The sequence below is a fragment of the Cavia porcellus genome, unplaced genomic scaffold, assembly GCF_034190915.1.
Source record: "Cavia porcellus strain 051 isolate PalLab524CR breed Dunkin Hartley unplaced genomic scaffold, mCavPor4.1 scaffold_16, whole genome shotgun sequence".
In the NCBI taxonomy this organism is placed as follows: Eukaryota; Metazoa; Chordata; class Mammalia; order Rodentia; family Caviidae; genus Cavia; species Cavia porcellus.
The window spans coordinates 61,338,106-61,355,199 of record NW_026947499.1 but is presented as its reverse complement, the minus strand read 5'-3'; the positions used below and the strand labels follow the sequence as shown (position 1 = coordinate 61,355,199).

At 35.0% G+C, this 17,094-nt stretch overlaps 1 pseudogene; it reads left to right on the top strand.

Moving 5' to 3' along the window:
* Nucleotides 1-10,180: 10,180 nt before the first annotated feature.
* Nucleotides 10,181-15,736, top strand: LOC134470823 (DNA mismatch repair protein Msh6-like; annotated as a pseudogene).
* Nucleotides 15,737-17,094: the final 1,358 nt, after the last annotated feature.

Genomic DNA, 17,094 nt, shown 5'->3' with positions numbered 1-17,094 from the left:
AACTCCTTGTTTTTCAGTCTTGCCATGCAGTATTAGAAGTTCATGGGAGGCAAGACCTGTGATTGTAATAGTTCTTTTAACTTCATTTTAATGTTTTTTTATATGTTTGTAACCAGGTTATTTAATCAAAATATTGTGTTTTAATCTTTATTTTTTTTCGCCCTTTGAATATTCTGCTTTTGGTGTGGGAACAAGTATAATACAAATTATATATATGTAATTGTTAAAATAAGTCTGAAAAGACAAGACATGTTAACTTTTCACAAACCTACCACTAGAGACTACATTTAAGGAAATGTTTATGGTTATCAAGTTGATCAGGGATGAACTGTAGTGGATTGGTAACAGGTGGTCAACTTAAATACCAGCTGAACTGAATCAGCACGGTGCTGAGTGTGGATGGCCTACCTGAGGACTGTTGCCAGCATAAAAAGACCTGGAGATGAAAAGTAGTGTTGTGTGTTCTTCTGAGTGTTGCTATTTAGAGCTGTTGGTTCTCCTGGAGGAGCATCATGCTGGCCTGCCTGGTATGAACTCAGCTGTTATCACTGCAGGAATTCCCGAGGCATTCTTGTTGCCAAGAATGGCTGTGGTTCTTTTCAGGTGTTCCTTGGTCCTTAGTTTGAGTGTTGCTTCTTGGCTCCGCTGTAGAACCCTCAGTCTGTGAAAGCACAGCTCCTTCACCCTGCTGGTATAGACTTTCTAGCTTCCACCGCTGACCTTTGGGCCTTCCCAGTGCACGTCCATGATACAGACTTTACATGAGTCATTGTTGTGGGTTGTATGTTTTCAGCTGAACTCATGCAGGCTATTGCCATGGAATCTGGGGCCTCACCTGGATTGTCTAGATCTTTAGTGTTGTGGACAGATTTCCTGCACTTTCTTTGCATTTGACTCCTTGGGTGACATTATAAGTAATACTATAAATTTTATGTCCTGCGTGTAATTGTTCTCTTTGCAACCCTTCATTACAGTAATGACCTACTACCTTATGAGTTTGTCTCCACTCTGATGTATCTCTGCTGTAGCATTAGGAGAATCTTCCTAACACTTATCTCAGTCTATACAAGATGGAGTCAGTAAGAATGTGGCCTCTCTAGTGTCATTTAGGTCTCCAGAAAGGAGCCACCTATCTCCACACTCACACTCCCCAAGAAAGAACTCTGTGCAAGTGCTATGAGATTGATTCCTTGACATCTGATAAAAGTGACTGATTCTTAGACTCCATTCAATTATCTCAAGTAAGTGGATGTTAGTATCATGTGACAGAAAAAAAAAAAAACTAATGACAAGGAATAGAGGCTAAGAGAATAGAAGCCTGATTCATTCATAAATGCACAGGAAGGCTTTTGAATTTGGTGGGAAAAAAAATGTGCCAGATTAAGAGAACAAATAGGTTTGGATTAGCTCTAGTATTCTGGTGAAAGTTGGTGCACCCCCATAAGGCTCATTTTTTTCTTATAATAAAGGAATTGTGACTTCCAGTGAGATAAAACAGGCATAGTCCTACTACATAGACCAATTTAACAAGTTTGGTCAGTGAATTCTCACCTATTGAGACATGACTGTTGTCCTTTTCTCATAAATATGTGTGCTAATACCAAAATAAACTAATCATTTCTAATGTCTCCAAGAGTCCCAAATGATTTTCATTGAAAATATAACATGAACAAGATGCATTTAAAATTCTGTGAATGCTTCTAGGTATTACATTAATCCTGAACAAAGGAGAGTGAATAATGTGAAAGTTTCCTTTATTTTCTTCCTCCCTGAGAATTTTAGAGCCTGTAAAATATTATTGGTAATTGAAAACACAGACTGCACTTTTTTCTTTCCCTGAAGAAATGACTAAGGTGTATGCTTTCCACGATTGTTAGTTTCCGTTACAGAGGTTGGATATAAGCACAATACACAGTGTCCTCAGTCACATGCCTGTTGCATAAAGAAAGGACCTGGCCTCGGCTACCTCACAGCTCCACAGTTCTGGAATTCCTGAAAGACAGTGTGGTTCTAGAATGCTTCCAGAGGGCAGCCTAGCAAGATCTGAGAGTGTGGCACTGTCCTTTGGATATAGCTTTATGAAGAATAAGAAGAGTACTGGCTTTTCAAAATAAAACACATATTTTGCTTATTACTCACCAGTAGTCTGATCCCATTATTTAGCAAAACACAACAAAACTGAAAATGAAATCACCCAACACTAAGGAAAATGAGAAATAACACAGAAGGAAAACAGAAATACGAAAAGGAAAAGGAAGGAAACTGGTTTTAAGAATGTGATGTTTAAGAATGTGATGTGATGATTTTAAGAACACTAAGAATTCTATGTTATGCACACACTAATGTTCTCTTTCTAGCTCACTCCCTTATCTCTTCTGTGCTGCCAGTTCCCACCTCTATTTAAAAGTAAATTTGAGAAAAAGCTTACATGTTGCCTCTGTTTTTCTCATTCTCTCTGTCCAGTTTGGAACCTCCTATTGATTTTCATCTGTCCTTATCCAAAGTTTTAAGTTTTCCTACAGTTGTCTTAAATGCAGTAAACCCAAATCAGCTCTTCTTTGTTCATAAGTTGAAAGCTGTGTGGCCTGCATCTTTCCTTTGGAACCCAGTCAGGTCGGGGCAGCTCTGATAGTCGTTTTACAATGATTTACCATACAGAAATATGTTTTCTTCCGATTCAGATGGTTGGCTTCAGGGTGTCACCTGGTCTAATACCGAGAACATCCTCTGCATTCATCGCTTGGGAAATGAATGTTTATTACTAAAGGCAAGCTGAAATTTTTTTATCAACTTCATTTGTATTATCTACTTGAAAAATCATCCAAAAGGATGGAAACGTACTCTTACTTGTAATATCATTTCCTACTACTGTGTGCATGCAAGCTTGGACCTCTTCTGCCATCCTGGAACTCTTGGGAATCTGCAAAACCAAATTTTGCTTCAGTTTTATTCTTACGTTGACTCATCTGCTTGAAGTACTTGTTTGTGTCTCTTTTTGTTTACAAAAAGTTATATTCACTTTGAAATTTACCAGGAGATATTAGAGAATGGAAATAATCCGGTATATCGAGTTAATTATTTAGTAAGGTTTTGAAATAATAAAAATAAAACTAGGACTATAAATTTTTAATCAGCATAATCACTTACCGTTCTGAATTTCTTTACCAGGAAACTGGGTCCTAACACCATGAGGAACAGGCTAATGCTCATCAGTTCTTGTGTCTTCAAAGAAGGAATTCTGATAAGAAACATAAGCATCTACCTGGAATATGGGCATTTTTTGAAAAGTAATAGATTTGCAGAGCAACAGATAGAGAGAATACATCTTCAAGCATGAAGAGGGTCAAGATCCAAAATGGTGGTTATCCCAAATTAAGGCTCAGGCTACATTTGTAAGACTAAATGTGCCCTCCAGGAGTATCATTTCCTTTTCTGAAGTCATTGTTCTGATTCAAGGAAAATAAGGCTGCTTTGACTAACATCATGAGGAAGAAGATTTCTGCTCCCTTGCTAGATGGAAAGTCTCCTTTAGATTGTTTTGAGACCTTGAAATTTTGCAAATCCTCCCTCAGGTCTGGACTTTGTATAGACCCTGGATTTTACTAGCACACAAAGAAGTTATATTCTTTTAGGCCATAGCTTGAAATCAGCAGCTTGTTTGAAATTCATCTATAGGTAGAAATTAAGAAAAAGAAGGAAAAAGGACAAAATATCACATTTATTTTTCATATAGTGCCTCACACAGTCCCCAAACATGTCTCTCCAGACAGGCTCATCTAACTTGCTGTACAACTATTAGAGGGGTGCATATTAATATATCTCAAAAAAGTTTGAGCTAAAAGCATTTTCTTTGGATCTATAGATGATTTCTAACAATTTGAGGTAGAAGATATGATCAGAATGTTGAGCCCTATTTACCCTAAGTAATGTCTCCAGACTACCAGTTCATCCATCTTTCTAAGCCAGCACATGAGGAGTTAGGATGCACCGGAGAGTCCGGAAGCACTCTGGGCAGTATTTCTTCTCTTCCTTGATCACCAGGAACAGGTACGGATGGTCCAAGCAACGTCTTTTTCTACCATCTTCTCTCTCTAACAAAAGAAAATCATCTCAGCCTGTCAGCAACTGTGTGGAGATAATAACACTAATCTCAGGCCCTTTAAATCTTGTTTTCTTTAGTGTTCAAGAGCTAAAGGAGTCTCACGCCCTCTCTCCCTCAGAGGGATAGTCTTCCTGGAGTAAATGAATAAACATGAGGTTGCAGTTCACTGTTACTCTCTTTGCTCTGCTTTGCAAAGCATTTACCACTAGCTGAAATTCAATATGCTTTACTAATTCTGTCTCCCCTGATTTGAAAGTATGCTCTCTGAGGACAACTTTCTGGACGTGAATGTCTAGGTCTGAATGTCCAGGATTTAGAATGGGGCCAACACGTAGCAAACACCAAGGAGATGCTTGTTGAATGAATACATGAATGCATACATGCACTTCTGAAGAGTCACTTTATGGAGGTGGCTACATAGAGACAGGTCCCACTCTTTTGAACCAAGTCCTTAGTGCTCTGTCCAGCTTTTCCTTAAAGAATGTGTGAAAGTTTCAAAAGCGATTTGAAATACTTAAGCTTATAGGGCTTTCTGTTAAAGGACAATCCAAGGAAGCAAAATATTTAATGTCCACGAAAGCTGCCCAAATCTTACTGAAAATAGTAAGTCACTATTTCATCACTAGTTCATTCATTCCTCTCTTCAACCATTTTCCAACACTTACTGTAAGCTGGAAAATATGTCAGATGTAGATGGGGCTATAATGGTGAACAAAGCTTCCTTTTCACAAAGAATCTACAGTTTATCTGAAATTATCCAAATTTCCAATGTTAATTAATGGTTCCATGGATCGAATAAGAGTTTTGCACCAGATTTTATATTTTGATGGCAATGCGATCACATATATTCTTATTGTTGCCTCTATCACTGTCTAACGGTTCTGCCTCCCTTCCATTCTAGACACTTTCTGAACCTTCCTGTTTCTATGCCTGTAGTGGCCCGTCTCAATTCTCTTACAGTGATTCTTTCCCATAGTGTACTACTACCTGCATATCTATTTCAGAATTTACTACATTGTTTTCTAATTATTTGCATGTTAGTTTTTTTTTTAACTTCAACAAAATCTTTTCAAAATAAAGTGAGTTCTTTATTTTTATTATTTTATTTTTAACACTGAAACATTCTCTGATACATAGAACAATACATGCATATGAATCAACTCAGAAGTAAATGGACAAATAAGGAAATTGTAGCACTCTACTAAATGATGGGCAAATTTTGAAATGAGACATTGTCACTCTTTGAGAATTTTAATCCTGTGAAGAAATATACATTTTGTCTATAATATGAGCTTTTATCTTTCCAATTTCCTTGTAATTTCTGTGTTTATTTATATGTGAGAAATTTAAGTTTCTCTGCCTCAGCATTGATACCTCTAATGTGTGAGAGTGAGAGACATAGCCCGTACATGTCAGAAATTCAGTAACATAACTAACCTCTTAATGCATATGGTGCGATCAAAATGTATTATGTGTGTTAAAAAAAAAAAAAACTATCACAGTAAAAGACACATTTCCATTAAACGTCTTCAAAATACTCCTTTAGTTTCAAACATGGTCACCCTACCATTTTTGTCACTTTCTGAAACAGTTCTGTAAGTCCACTTTCCTGGATGTCTGTAACTATACTGTAGTGTTTACCTTGGTATTCTGAATCATTTCAAAATTTATCTTTCATAGTCATTTTGAATTTTGGGGAGCCAGAAGCCATGTGGTATCAGATATGGGGACTAAAATGGTTTGGTGTGACGCTCAGAATATCCATTGTATATTTTTTATCATATCTTACAAAGACACTTACAAAAAAAATGATTTCCAGAACTGCTTCAGAGAGTGACTAGAACAATGAGGTAAGTGTATTAAAGCAAGAGGGAATATTTTGAAGAGTGATGTGAGTTCATGGCAATGTATCTTTGACTGTGGTAAGTTTTTTAAAAATTTGAGCATTCATTCCACATTTCAACAATAGCTCACAGTGTGTATCTGTGTACACAGCTTCACTTCATTCAATGCAGTCTGTTAGAATCATTACCAGAGTTGCTGTAGAGATAGCGTCATTGTGATTATGACCGATCTCCTTTAGGTGTACCAAATTGTTTTTGTTAGGCTTTCTATTTTATTTGGTTTAAAATGTATTCAATCACATAATTCAACAAATATTTGTAGAGTGTTTAACATGCAGCTGTTGTGCTGGGGCTGTGGTGAGAAAATATACCAGGCTTAAAATTTTTATGAGAGACAATATTTATTTCAGAAACTTTATACCTATTTATTATCTCAGAGGCTGAATATCACAATCTCCACTGTGGCTTTCATTTCCCTGAAAAATTGCCTTTCAATAGGTATATTGGTCATCATAACTCACATTGGCCAACATGTCTTTAAATAACATGGAATGCACTTAGTTAAATAATGATAGAAGTGGACCTAATTGCTTTCCTGGAATTATTACTCATTGTGTTTCAAGGAACCAATAACCTCTGGTTTTATAGTTACTTTTGGACAATTTCTTTAAATGTAAACTTCCACTAATTTTGTCACCCCACTTCCGCCTTGCATGTTGTTTTGAAGTAAGAATATGAATTCATCCTTAAATATGTGCACCTCTAAAATTCAGGGACTCAATTATTTCAACAAAATCCCCAAAAAACTGTCTTACAAAAATTGAAACTAATTTCTTAAATTTAATATTTATATATTCCAATTATTTCATGTACAGTATTTTTGTTTTTTAAACAAATAAAAATGTCACGTATACTAAAATTGGTTAATAATACCATTAATTTTTAAAATACAATATGTCCCATCTCCTATAATTTCCCCCTGACAATATACTGGTAAGTCAGATATATAATTTGTTCTATGAATCTTTGAAGGTCTAAAGTGCACTGATTGCATTTTTATGACCTCCTGTTTTGTATTTTCTACTTCTTGTAAATTGCTGGTTGAATATAACACAGTAATAGGATTTTGTTTCATTTCTTTTTTTTTTCAAAATTTGTTCAAAAATAGAGATTTGATCTTCCATCATGTGATAAATAATACTTCTTGTCTTAGTTTTTGTGATGTCTTGCTACTGTTGATGACCAGTTTCTCAATCAATTCAGTTATTTATAGCTGTGAAAACAGAATAATCTAAAACTAGCTTTGATTGATTTATTTCTTAAGTTATTTCTGTAAAAGGAAATTATACTTTCTTCCTTTGCTGTTCATCCAACGATACAATTAGTACTGAGAACTTGTCATAAATGCCTAACTCTTTTCTTTTACTTGCCAGTCTCAAACTAAATGAGTTAGTTCACTGACATTTACCAAAATTGATCCTTTTTAAACTCTTCTTGATATTATAGTGAAACAATAAGTTTAAATACATTTGTTATTTCAAAGCACTGGAATTATTATTATTGTCCAAAATGTCCTAAATTTGAGATGTGTGAAATACTTCAAATTACCTTTGACTCCTTTAGATGGAACCCTTCTGTACCTTGATAGATGAGTTCTTGCTGGGTATGAAAGGTGTGTCTAATATATTTTATTTCTGAGCTCTGGGATTAGCTGTTACTCCAAAGAACACTTGCTTCTTTTAGTAGCAAATGATATTTGTACAACCCATCTACATTCATAGGAGGTCATTCTTTTTAGCTCATTGCTTTTCAGGCATTTTTATGGACAGAGAAAGATAAATTGAATACTCTTTGGAAGAAAAAATACTAAAGAACATATATTGATGTTACTACTAAAATGTAGCCTACAGATTTCATTTAATATCTGTTCTGTTCATGCCACTATAGCCAAATATCTTAGACTAGGTGATTTATAATACCATACTTTGCTGCTGGGAAACCTGTGATGCGAGAACCACAGATGCTGTGCCTGATGGGATCTCACTGGACTCAGAGCTGCTGCCTTCCACTTCCAGTCACAGGGCAGAAGGATGAGAGACAGAAACCCTGCTCCAGCTTCCTCCAGAATGACATTGATCCCACTCATGTGGCCTCTGACTGCAGGTCTAAATCACCTGCTAAAAGCTCTACTTCATATTTTCACTTTAATTTTGGAATTTTGGAGGGATGAACATTCAAATCACAGGATTTAGTTTCTTTTATTTCACATTTGTTTGTTTTTTCTTCTCTAACAAGAATCCTGACAAGCACACTGGGAATGATGCAATTTAAATAATTCAAATTCATCTGCTTTATCCCACATCGAATACACTCTATATATCTATTAGAGATATTTATCAGAACATGTTGGTGTTGGTCTTTCTACTGTTAAGTATTTCCACATATACCTGTGACATGAATATTAGCATGTATCTGTATACTGTTCTTTTGTAGATAAATATTGAAAGATTATTATCTTTCTCTAAATTTTATGCTTTATTTGCTATTTCTCTACTTATTTTTACTTTTTAAAGAATTGTATGTTTTGTTTCAATGGTAATCCCATAATACTGCAATGTCCAGTATGTCCTCCCTCTCTCCCCTAGGTTATTGTCTATCAATTTATCTTAATTAATTTTAAAAATGACCAGAATCTCATTTGTTTATCCTAACACCTCTCAACTCTTTGTTATTGCCTGATATTATTACCTGATGTCCTTGCATTTTAGGCTGTTTTCTTCTAAATGCTATGTTTTTATGAAAGACTTTAAGTCAAATAAAGAACCATACAGTTTCTGCCTTTGTTTCCTGAATAGTAAGCTAATATGTAACTTGCTTTTCTGTATGTCTTAAAGGACATTGCTGAGAATTTACTGCAAGAAGAAAAGAAATCAAATTTATTACTTTACTTTCATTGGCAAAATTCAAAGAAAATTAATTTATAAATGTCAGAGTAGGAAGTGAAGAAACTTGTAGAGTCTTGATTTCAAAAAGTACATGTTTAGCAGATTTGAATCTTAATATTATAGATTTCTAGGCATTTTCCATTTTCCTAAGGATTGTGGTGTTATGAAAAATTTATGATTTGGGGGGTATTGTTTTCAAATGCAATTGAGATTATTTTACCTTTTTCCAAAAAATTATTGTCAAAATTAATAAAAGCAATCATAAAATACTTTATAACACAAGAATATACTTAATAATGCAATCTGTCTTTCATAATTTGTTAGATTTTATGTTGGATGAAAACCAGTTACCCTAGAAAATAACAGATAGCTCCAGTTTGATAAGTTCAATATCTGTGTATTAGGTTGGTGGTTTCTGAGTGGGAAAGTAGGAAGAATAAAGAATACAAGATTTTTGTAACGGGGAGAGGCCTTGGAGCAGTCTCCAAACATATCCTGTACAAACCAGGACATCTTTCACTTGTAACCCTTTATTTAGCTCCTTAAACATTATAACCAACGTTGTGGTATGGAAGAACTCTCCACAAAAGCTTTGTTTTTGCCTCTGTGTGACTGTGGCAGTGTACATGGGCTTAGGACTGACGCATAATCATTTGCTTCCAGCACCTTGGTTCCCTTATTTAAAAATTCAAAAAGACAAAGCAGAACTCTGGTGGCAAACACATAAATGACTTTCCTATTCTAAATGAGAAATTGCTCTCTTCAAACCATTTAGTTACAACAAGTAATAAAAGTGGTAAAAGATACATGTAAAGGTAAAGAAAAAAACATGCCTCCTCCTTTTCTGGAGTTCTATACTATCATTATGCAGTTTGAAGAATGTTTTATGAGATAGATTAGAGGAATTCTTTTGCAGTAAAATTTTACCTCTAATTTTACCTGTGTATGGTCTCTGTTTCAAAAGTTGGGTAGGATGAAAAGAACGCCATTTTGGAAAACATTTTCTGTGCCTTGTTTTTGTTTGTTTGTTTATTTGCTTCTGGTTTTTTTGTTTGTTTGTTTGGTTGGTTGGTTGGTTGGTTTTTTTTTGTCTTCACTCACAATTTTTTTCTCTTTCCCCAAAGACTGCAAGAGAAACATGTTGACCAATATAGGTCAGATGGAAGATTAGTTAGTCTGTGTCCCATAATTCTTCATTTCTCAAGGACTTGTGTTCTCAGGAGGTCAGCAGCAAAAAGTGGCTGGTTCTTTTAGGGTTCCTGTAGCACTGAGAGCTCCCACCATGAGGCATGGCAGTGCAAACTCTGAGGTGGAGTCTCCCAGAATTTAGAAGAGCAACACAGGTTCCAGACTCCTTCCTGCTAACCTGGTTAAAGGAGGAAATTTTCAGACCCTTCACTGTGCGTTTTAGTAATAATTTTTCTTTCATAAAGTCTGACATAATGACTCTGTCACCTACTCCTAAACAATGATAATGAAGGTGATGTTCCCACAGAACAACATATTCTGAAGCTGGGAATTTAAGCAGAAATACCACCCCAGAGCAAGCTGATGCACACTGATAATAAGCACCCAGAGTCCTGTGACCTTATTCCTCTGTGTATCTGTATCAGATGTGAGTAGTTACTTCTCATCCCCTCTTGCACCAGCCTTCCACATCCAATTTCAGCTTATTTCTGCTTCCGCTGCAATGCCTTATCACATGCAGCTCCCGTATTGCATCAGTTTTCAGGCTTTTATTTCTGTCTAGAGCCAGTTACCTGCTAAGAGATGCTCCCCTGGGGGCCTCAGCTGGTCACTAAACTCCTGCAGAGCTTTTCACCCCAGTATCTAAAGTGGTCAGATTCACTCACTCACTAACCATTTTATCCCAAGTCTTCAAAAGATCTGAACTGATTTTGTTTATCACTTTGATTACTTTGCAAACTGAGCTTTCCCCCTCAAATAGGAGGCAACTTGCTTTGGGAAAGTAATGGCTATCTATCATGCACAGCTGGGTCTGCAGTCTACATAAGTGTACACTGTGCTGAGTAAATGATCATTCTATATTTCCTGCCTTGAGGATACATTTCTAGTCTGAAAAGATATTGTAAAATCAAGAGCATTTGGTTTTTCTTGATTGTAACTCCTACAGCAAGTAGTAAATGCGTATTCAAAGTGCGAATGCACTCTTGCAAAAATTCAAATTTCTAATAAAGGTCAGAGGAAACATTAATGATTTTCGGAAGAATCCAAAGTGACAGTAAGGTACAGGATCAAACTCATGACTTGGTGCTTGCCAGTCTGGCACTTACATTGCTGAGCCACACCCCCAGCCTAACAAGATGATTCTTTCTAGATAATTGATTAATTGGCTCAAATGACTTTTGTGGCAGAATCTCTAGTATAAATTAGAAAGTATAACTGAGTAAGCAACGTCAGTAAATTTTTGTTAAATTAGATTATTTTAAATGTTAATATTATTTTCTAGTTGATTACCACCATGTATATTGTATGTCCTTTGACGTATTTCAAAATGTAAAACCTTACCACAGCCATTGACACCGGGCGATAAAAATAGATTTAAAGGACCTGTTTAGCTTCAAGTAGATTTCAAACATTTGGTGCAGTGGTGAAACTTGAAGGGGAAACCATGGGACACTCTTCTAACTTTCTCAAAGGAAATTTGTCCAGTTTAAGTTCCAGAGTTAATTATCACACCATTTGTCCAAATTGGTAGAAGGATCCATTAAATATACAAGAGTCTCTACTCTTGTATATTTAATGGATTCTATGATGTTATTATAAACCTTGGGTCTGAATGTTGAATTAGCATAATAGAGTGACTGTTGGGGAAAATTTGGAAAAGCAAATCAAATTATCAGTTGGCTGCACCAGAAAGATGAGCATCCTGTCAGCATTCAAGAAAGCAGCATCTCAAACCTGCTTTTCAGTGTGGGTGTATACAGTAGCACCATTTTGCAGCCAATTTAATTAGAGTTACTGCCAGAATACACAGTCATGTATAATGACTAATAGAAGCAGACTTAGCATCATAGTAGAGCTCCTACATTTCTTTGTTTCCTATTCAGGCTCCTTGCTGTTGCATGGGAGTGTGAGAATGTGGGTGATGTCAAGAGACTAAACTCTGTCCTACATCTGTGCAAGAGTTTTGGGGAAATGAAAGCAAGACAATGCTTAAGTTTTCTTAGAAATGTATTTGTTCTACCTATTCCCACTCAAGAAAACATGAAAAGGTTTTATTTATTTTCTAAAAACCAGATAAGAGTGGTGATACAAATAATAATGAATGTTTTAATATGAAAAAATTGATCACAGGAAAAGGCACATTGTCATTAATTCCCCCTAAAATAAAAATAAATTTATTCCTGACTTTCAGGGCTACTGACTTAAAACACAGAAATTTGCAAATATAAAACACACTTGAAGAAAATTGATACTTTTCTATCATAAATTGGCCAATTGGAAGATAACTTGCAATCTTGTAAATTCTTTACCCCTATTCCGCAACCCCCATTCTTTCTTGGCCTCCCTTGACAAACTTTATTCCAACAAATTAATTTGCTTTTCTCTTTATTTGTTCCTTCACAAGTGAAAAGCAAAAATAATAAATACCATGACTTGAATATACCAAAACATTTTTAAGAATTTTACACTTTAGGAAAATTTATGTTTTAATGTGTCTTGGACAAGCCAAGTGGTTCATTCCAATGAAATTTAATGAAGCATAGTTATAGTATTTCTCTGTATAAGTGATAGGTTAGAAATAAATACAATAAAGGGAAGAGAACACTTTTAATAATATTGAAAATCTTTATTCAGGAATATAAAATCACAATAATATAGCATTATCATTGGTGAACTTTAAATAATATAGTACCATTGCAACTCAAACCTATAATGTAATCTCAACCACATTTCTAACCACATAATTTCAGAATTAAGTGATTTTGAACAAATATAAAATTTGTATAGAAAAATAATGGACAACAGATAGGTAAGCCAATTTAAAAAGAAAACAAAAGGAAGAGAAAAGGAAAAAGATACATATATATACATATATATATATTTATGTATGTATATATATATGTATATATATGTAAGATAGCTAAGATGGTTATACTATTAATTGTTGGAAAAGAACAATTAATAATTATACTATTTGTTCAGTTTTACAAATCTATATCTGGTAATCTAAGCAACTTTTTTGAAGATAATAACATGCAATATAACAACCGTTGTTAAATTCCTACCATCTTATTTTGAAACCTGAATTGTTATTGTTTTGGATCTTTTGTTGTTGTTTGTCTCTTTTGCTTTTTTTTTTTTTTTTCTGTGTTTTTATTCTCTTTGAAAAAAAAAAGGAAAAGAAATATATGGAGGAATTACCTAGCCAGATTTTTAAAACAAACACCTAAACTCTGTGATAACACAGGTGAATGTAGCACAGGAACAGTGAAGTAGAACAGTGAAACAAAGAGTCTAGAAAAAGAATTACATGAATATGGAAAATATTTCACTGTGAAAGTGAACTAGGATTGAGAAGGCTGGCTCAACTATGAACAAATCAAAGAAAGTTTTTTACCTTATACCATAAATAAGAAATCAAAATGTAAAAATGAAAATCCAAGTCTAATGGAAGAAAATATATGACAATATCTTTGTAAATAAAAGTGGGAAAAGTTTTAAAAAAGAACTCTAAAGTGTAAATCACACAATGAAAAACATCAATTTATTAGGATAAAAGTTTTAAGCCATTGCACAGAAATAATTAATATATAAGTGACTGTTTAGGAAAATATATTTACACTTCTTAAAAACCAAAAAGTGAATACGTATATTTTTTATGCACTGAAATCACTCAAAAAGAAGAAGAAAAATAAGGCAGGATACCCCACAGAAGTGGCCAAACATGATTTTCATGAACAATTTGAGTGGGGAAACTCAGAGATGAGTTCATTAAAATGCTAAAATTCATGGCAAATTTGAGAAATCCAAGTTGAAGTTGTTACAGGGAGCTGAGTCAGATAGAAATATAGGCAGTCAGGGATAGATCCTCAAAGGAACCAGAACTAGAGGCCACATATCTTGCAACTGTGTGGGAGACAGATACTTCCTGCTGTGGGCCAGACCTCAAGACAAAAGATCTAGCAAATACACCCACATCCTAAGGATTGTTATTTAAATAGGTCTGTTTCACCCTGAGGAAGCCTGAAGTGACCATTCCAACCCCCTATGGAAGAGTTTTTAGGCATGCCCCCTTGCTACATGACTTGCATTCCCAGTTCTTCCTGATTTAATCAACTTTACCTGAGCAATTAATCTATGGATGACCATAGTTCTGTCCCACCTTATGCCCACCTTGTGAGTTTTCATGTTTTCTCCATTTTGAACCAGTCTCATCTCCTGGTTTTGCTCTATAAAAGTCCCTAAAAATACAAGAGTCTTTGACAACCCACTGGAGACTTCTTTTGTCTGTCTGTCTCTCTCAGACAGAAGCTTTCTTTCTCTCAATAAATATATTCTGCTCTTACCCTCCATTGTTCTAAAATTCATTCTTTGATTTTAGAGAATGTGAACTCATACTGGACATCTAGTAGTTTGGGAGTTTCATTCCCCTATATCAAAATGAGATAACAGATACATTAATCTGAATTGCAAAACTGAGAAAATGTACAATAACAATTATTGACAAAAAAGGGCCTGAAAGGAGAATATAACTTGAAATCTACCAAAAAGTCTAGCAATGATATTGTACCAAAACTACTGAGGAAAAAATTGGCTAATTGATAAATGCTGAGGAATGCATAGATGTCTCATTGAAGGACTCCGTGCAATAACTATTCTATAACTTCAATAAAGATCACAAGGACTGGCAGTTGCTGTCCAGTGAAATGCACACTGTTGGGCATTTTATTATTCCTTGTAAACTATAGTCAAGGAAGTGATGGTTCTATGTGTTTCCCTGTAATTCTGTTACCAAAGACAGTCTACCCTTCTTAGAGTTTAAAAGATCATAACATCCCCACTATAGGAAGACTCTTTATTAGAGACAATTTTATTCCTAACGACATTCTAATAGGCTATGAGGAGCAAAAAGAGGAAAAGGGCAAAGCCATTTGCTTTGAGCTTGTTGCTGGACCAAGCATGCGGGACATGTCTACACTCCTAAAAGTATAGTTGGTTTGTTAACTGTAATGGACCAGAAGGGTTGATTTACCCTTGTTGAAATGTATAGGCTCACATCAGTTGATAACATTCTTTGTTAGATATGGTGCCTCAGATAGAATAATGTCTGATGAAAGTATGTTTTTTGTTGAATGGAATGAAATTTCCAGCATACTTAGGTGGGCAAAACATATTTTCTGGTGTTTATAGATGAATTAGGAAGAAGCACCACAACATGCAATGAGACAATCATAACAAATGCAGTTGGTAAAGAACTTGTTGAAACCATGAGGTGTCATACATTGCTTCTTATCACTACCATTCATTAGTACAAGATCATCCTAAAAAACATTTCTGTTTGCCCAGCACCTGCATCCATGGTAGAAAATAAATGTGAAAACCTCAGTCAAGAGACTATAACCTTCTTCTATAAATTCATTAAAGAGACTTGTCCTAGGAACTATGGCTTTAACGTGGCAAGGCTTGCTAATCTCCCTGAGAAAGTTATTTGAAAGCAACATAGAAAAGCAAGAGAATTTGAGAACATGCCTCAGTTACTATGACTATTTTGGAAAGCTTTTCTAGCTAGCAAAATGTTGTCTATAGATGCTAAAGCTATGCATAAATTTCTACCTTTCATTAAGGAATTACAGACCACACTGGAAGCTTTGTGTTGAATTTAGACAAAAGTTGTGATTTCAGACAACACTATGATCTAACAAACTTTATTTAAAAAAAAAATTGACGATGAGAACTTTGAGAAAGAATTCTCAGGGCAAGTTTGTGTGTATATGAGCTAACACGAATCACATTTAACAAATTTGATTGCTTTCAAAACACTCTGGAAATAGTTAACACAGCTAAAAGTGCATTATCATCTATGTCACTTTAGGGAACACCCTAATATAAAAACCAATTAATTCACAGATTGTAACAGCCTAAATATATTTATTCTGCTTCTAGTCATACTAGGGGAGAGCTGGAGGAAACTAGGTATCCATCACATGAAGAAAGGGTAAAATAGAATGTGGGTACCACATGCAACACAATCGTGTGCTCTACAGTAACTAAAATCAATTCATGGCATGCTACAGATGCATACAGTAACATGTCTAGATCTCTAGTGATGGTGAGAGAAGAAATAATGAAATCGTAACATTCCAAATGAAACAATATACTTATTTTGTAAAGATATATGTATTTTTACAGAAATATCAAGATTATAGGTATAGAGTGAAGTTGCAGTAGGGATTAGCAACCAGGGTGGGAAAAGAAAATAAAATGCTCAGGACCTGAATGCTGCTTCTTCCCCGGTCTCAGACTCATGGCTGAGGATGGGTGCCCCTGGCTCACTGTGTGCGTGAGAGAAACACATTCTCTTTTTCAAGTTCTTGTTCTCTCTCTCAGGAAAAGTAGATTCTAACTTTCATGTTCTGCAAGTGTTTTGTATCTTCCTATCTACTCACAAGAAATAACTAAGAAAAGAACTCTTCTGTCACGTATTTGAGCTGTCCCAATTCACCTAAAATGTTGTGGGGGCTCCTGATTGAAGAAACTGTGGAGTTTAACTTAAAAAAAGACATGTTTCCTAGACTTACCTGGGCATTTTCAACAATTTCCTCTTCTTTATGAAAGGAAGGGAAGTGTCATCCATTAATCTGATACCTTTTAGTTGACATTTTTATGAGTATTATATGTATATGACTATGATGACCATGTGTTTGTGGATTTGTTTTCCTTGATTAGAGGCCAGAAATTCTTTGGCTCAAAAATTTCTTTGATTTTACAGTGGAAAAAGAAATTTTCTAATGCTACTACCACCCAGGATAGTTTTGGATCTCAGTGTATAACAGTACTTAATTACACTAATTCATCTATATTTCGTTGATGTGGAATTAAACATAAGGACATTTTTGCGCAGAATTGTCCTGAAGTGGATAAGGCTTCCTAATCTCTATTAACGCTGTTTAATTCTTTCTAATTGATGTATTTTGAGACTTAGAAGCAAAGCATTCAGTTAACCTCAATAGGGGAT